This window comes from Drosophila arizonae, chromosome 3, assembly GCF_054131065.1.
Source record: "Drosophila arizonae isolate 15081-1271.41 chromosome 3, UAZ_ARI_1.0, whole genome shotgun sequence".
Lineage (NCBI taxonomy): Eukaryota > Metazoa > Arthropoda > Insecta > Diptera > Drosophilidae > Drosophila > Drosophila arizonae.
Genome location: NC_142923.1, coordinates 31,917,426 through 31,922,666, shown reverse-complemented (window position 1 = coordinate 31,922,666; position 5,241 = coordinate 31,917,426). Strand labels below are relative to the sequence as shown.

At 45.5% G+C, this 5,241-nt stretch overlaps 1 pseudogene; it reads right to left on the bottom strand.

Moving 5' to 3' along the window:
* Positions 1–889: 889 nt before the first annotated feature.
* LOC149270091 (uncharacterized) lies at positions 890–4,457 on the bottom strand (annotated as a pseudogene).
* Between the last annotated feature and the right edge of the window lie 784 nt (positions 4,458–5,241).

Genomic DNA, 5,241 nt, shown 5'->3' with positions numbered 1-5,241 from the left:
TGCAGCACTACTAACAGCTGTTAGAGTGAATGCACTTGACTTTTATTATCTGCGCAAGTGTGACGCCTAGTGATAAAACTTTTCGCGCTTGAAAAAGAAAAAGAAAGAAAAAAGCCTTGACGCCAAAACAATGACGCTATTGCCCCCTCTCTTGCACCACTGGATTCTACCACCAGGCTATTCCACGAACCGCCGCGCAGTAAGTCTCTGGTAGTTTTCGAGGTCGCTGGGTACGTTGCGCCCACAGCATACACGATTTCTTTAGATATTTCCACTTTCGCAGGAAAAAACTCGGAACAAGCTATAGTCAACGATGGATCACAATAACATCGACCGCACTCCACGATAACGCAACTCGAACTCCTGTGTACGTGAGTGTGTATGTGTGTGTGTGTGTGTATGTATGCCTGTGTGTATGCTTGTGTGTGTATGTATGCCTGTGTATGCCTGTGTGTGTGTGTGTGTGTGCGTGTTTCTTGTGTAAGCAGAAAGACGCCAAAAATTATTGAAAAAGGCTATTGCTCGACTGGTTCAGGGGATCTTGTAGTCGACCACACTCGACTAGAGCTTTCTTACTTGTTTAGTGATAAACTCGATATCCGGAGAGTAAATACGGACATTTAAAAAAAATTGAAGTCTCTAGCTCTTATATCTTCTGAAATCGACGCGTTCATACATACGGACGGACGGACGGAAAGACGGATAGACAGACGGACAGATTATAAAGCAACTTGCAGCCTCTCAAGAATAAGCACGAAGTGCTGGCACCGGTGTTTCAATTTTTACTATTTTATTAAATTTACCATCAACGCAAGCGCAGCTTGCACAGTAGAGAGCGCCCCTAAGCGCGAGCAGCGGGAGAGAGGTCGGTTGGAGAGCGACACTCCCGTGCTAGCGCGTACAACAACAACTACTTTGTATAGTGGTTTAATTTCAATTCTTAACTTATACAATTTTAATAATTCAAATAGAGAGGGCATATATCCAAATGCCTCAACATCGGCTACGTTGAAAGGCCGCAGGCCTTCAATAACATGGGGTATTAGTTGAGTGGCAGTGGGGCAACGCGATGAATTGCCCTTTTGTAGGTGCCAGATTTTGTCTTCATGACAACTACGCGCACCCTACCATCTCCGCCGGCTATGGCTTTTGTGACCATGCCCAGCATCCACTGTTGTGGAGGAGCGTTGTCCTCTCTTACGAGCACGACTGTTCTCTATGTTCTGCCTCTCCAAAACCGACGCTTGATGCTTGAGGTCAGCTGCCATCTTTTCAAGCATGTCAGCTTGACGTCGTCGACTGGCTCTGTGGACGCGATTGGCAGCGGCATGAGCGTTGCTCCTATCAGGAAGTGCCCTGGCGTGAGCACTCCGCCGTCGTTGGGGTTGCTGCTGGGAGCGACCATTGGCCGCGAATTGAGCACGGCCTCGACCTCGACCAGCACGGTGGCCACCTCGTCCTGACGCAAGATTGCGCTGCCCATTGCCTTCAGCAGCAATTCCTTTGCAGATTTCAATGCCGCTTCCCAAAGGCCGCCGAAATGCGTCGCTAGAGGCGGACTGAAAGCAAATTCCATTCCCCACTCCGCAGCAAACGTTTCCATGTCCGCTGTGCCTCCATGGAACGTAGTCTTCAGGTCCAGCGTGCGTGCAGCACCCACGAAATTGGTGGCATTGTCGCAATACAGCTTCCGGACAAGCCCCCGTCGACCAACGAACCTGGATAAGCACACCAAAAATGAATTCGAGGTTAGATCGGTGACTAATTCTAGATGCACAGCCTTTGAGTAAAACAAACAATTATGGCAATATACATTTAACTGGCGATTTGCCTCGGATTCCCAGAGAAACTAGTATTTGATCACAAAAGTCCACTCCACTGATCTCCACTGATTGCCATGTAAGCGTGTAAGGTTACAATTTTACAGGTTATGTTTTTCAGCCGGGGTCAGAGTCTCAGTCTGCCCAGGGCCACAACTTACAAGACATTTGTAAATTAATACGGGACTGCACGTTGTTAGAGAAATGGGAGAGGGTGGGGGAGTCATTATGTATTAAATGGCCACGCAGCCCGAACTCGCCGACCACGCCCGCACACGCTTGCACGTGGGATGGCTGCAGCGATCGAGTGGCGCGATCAAGCGCACTCTAGATTGCTGGGGTCGGGGCTACAAAGGCATATTGCGGGGTATTAGTGGGGCTACTATCATTGGTGGATCGCAGATCGAGGAACGCCCAGCGTTGTCGCCGGCGTTCACTCCAGACCACGCGATTTTGTGTGCCAGAGTTTTGGCCTTCTGGCGAACAGGGTTGCCCTCGTTCTAACCACCAGTTAGTGTTGTTATTATTAGTAGATTAGTGTTGTCAAATCAACTACAAATGAGTACGCAATCATTTCTATAGATACATTTAACATTTTTATTCCATGTTACCTTACGCTCTTTACCCCTCGTTTATCTGTTTCTTATTTTCTTTGATATCAACTGCTCACATCGAGAGCTCAAAACTCACTAAATACTACACGCAGCTTTCAATCCTCTTCTGCCGCTGTGCAGATTTTACCACGCGACCAGCAAGGCAATTCACCACCACGAGCTTTCGAGCTGCACGGTTGCATTGCTGATCGCGCGCCCTATTCAAATTACGCTTACTCTACAAAACTAACTGCTATGACACTTACGACTACTTACCGACTAATTAACAATGTCTTACAAACTAACAACTTGTTCTACTTATTACTTAACTTACTCGCTACAAATTCCTATCTACTACAAATCTTACGCAATGTAAGGTGGGCCGCGGGCGAGCCACCTTACACCCCCCCCTTACTTAACCGAGGAGGCGATCTCGCCTCCTGAAGCCGCCACCATCGCGTTGTAGGCGCCGTCATCTACCATTCCTCTGTGCCGTTCGCCAAACACCATTTCCATCCATCTTTGAGGTTACTCGTCTTTCCACGCTGCCGACGGGTGACCTTCCTCAGATTCGTCACACGTCGCTCCGTTGCGCCTGCAGAAAGTTCCCGAAACAGCATCCTCCGCCACTGGGACCGCTCTCCTCTTGGCACTACGGACTGGTGCACGCTCGACTACCCGCCGCCGTTGAGATCTGCCAGTGCTTACTTTCTAGATCCCTGGTAGAGGTAAATCGAGTGCGTCGCAGCCCCTCCGGAAGGTACAAGATCGTCGTAACAGGATATGCGTCCGGGATCAAGTGGGCGCTAAGCTGTCGATAATCTACGCACACGCGCCACTTGCCAGTCCCCTCCTCAACTAGAACTGTGTGTGCGCTGTGTGGGCTCGTCGACGACTCAATGGCTCCAGCTCGAAGCGACTCATCACCTTCCGTACTTCTAGAAACTCGTTCAATTCACCTTCTCGCCATCCTTCTCCAACTTGATTGCCTTGATCTTTGGTGGCCGCTCCCTGAGTCCACCCATAAGATGCTTACTTTGATCTGCGGTGGCCGCTCCTTGAGTCCACCCGTCAGATCCTTACTCCTTTCTGTAGCTCTTGCGGGACACCCAGCTCCCTCCTTCTGTCGAAGCTTCTCTCTCTTTCTGACGTTCAGCGCTGGTCCGTGCGCCAGCCTGATCCTCATCTCCATACGCTGCTCCATTTCCCTCGTCGTATAGTGCGGCGGGCAAACGTGCCGGTGTAAAACCCGTAGAGTCGGCCACACTGTAATTGACCGCCAGCGCTACATCGTGCGATAGCTCGTCCCACGAACTTTGATGGCCCTCGATGTATTGCGCTATCATGGCCTTCACTGTGCGACTCGTCTTCTTTGCACACCAGATTGATTGCGCTCCCAGAACGCCCACTCGGCGAGAGCATCATGGAACACGGAGTCTGCGCACAAGACTGCCATTGGCTCCGCCACTCCCCTGATCAGCATCTGCCCGGCCGGCTTTTGTTGCGCGCTGTTGAACTTCTAGCACTTCCGGCATTAGCGGCGCGTCGCGTACTTGGTGGCATCTCCGAACATGCCCGGCCAATGTTGCCTCTGCGCCAGTCGTGCCGCCGTTTTCTTCACACCTGGATGTCTCCATAGTCTGCTTCTCCGCTCCGCTTACATTAGTCTTACTCTTTTACTCTGGATTATCCCACCCTTTCATTCCCTTGATCTTTTATTCTCTTATATTTTCCTTTCGACCTTGTCCCCTTACATTCTTTGTTTTTCTTTCTTTTCTTTATCCTCTTTTATCCCTTACATCTTTTACATCTTTACATCCTTTTTCCTTTTCTTTTCTTTCTTTTTCGTCTCCTCTTTCCGAACTTCATCCTTTTCCATTTCGCTTTATTTCATTTTCTTTATTTCATCTTAATCTATTCCACTTTATTTTACTGTTCTTTGTTCATCTTATTATATTCCATTTCATATATATTAACGCGTCTTATTTTATTTCGTTTTCTCTTACTCTATTTCGTTCTTTCTTATTCTATATTATTCTAGGTTTGTTCTCTTTACTTTTCTTTTCCTTCTCTTATTCTTCTCTTATTCTTTGCTTTTTTTTTGGTTTTTTTTTTCTTTAGTTTTTTTTTCTTTCTTCTTTATTTCTTTGTTGTTTTTTTTTTCTTTTCCCTCTTTTTTCCTTCAATTCAATTTTCAATTTTTTTTTTTTTTTTTTTTTTTAATCCTTTTTTTTCAAATTTTGTTATTCTATACAATTTCGTTTGCTTTTATCGTCTTAATCTACCTTATTTTACTTCTTTATTCTCTTCTCTTTTCTTTATTCGTCTTAATCTATTTTGTTCTCTTTTACTCTTCTTCTTTGTTTCATCTTAATCTCTTTTGTTTCCTTTATTTCGTTTTTTTTCCCTTTATTTTTCCATTCTCTTTTCTTATTTTACGCTCTTTTTCCCGATTTTCTTGATCTTATTTCCGTTTTACTTATTTACCTTTCTCCACTCTCGTTTTATCTGACTTTACTTCACCTACTTTTGCTTTACTTTTATTTTGCTCGACTTTACTCTTACTTCAGTTCGATTGACTCCGCCTTATTTCCTTTATTTCACTTGTCCCTACTATATTTTTACTTTACTTCGACTTTAACTCCACCTTTCCTTACTTTTCTTTAGTTCGTTTCGCTTTAATTAATTTTCGTAACTTTATTTCGCATTACTGGACTTTATTCTTCCTTTTACCTTACTCTTCTTCCCTTTACTTTTACTTCGCTTCAGATCTCTCGACTTTATTTTATTTTTTTACTTTGCTCTACTCTCATTTCTTTTTATTTTAT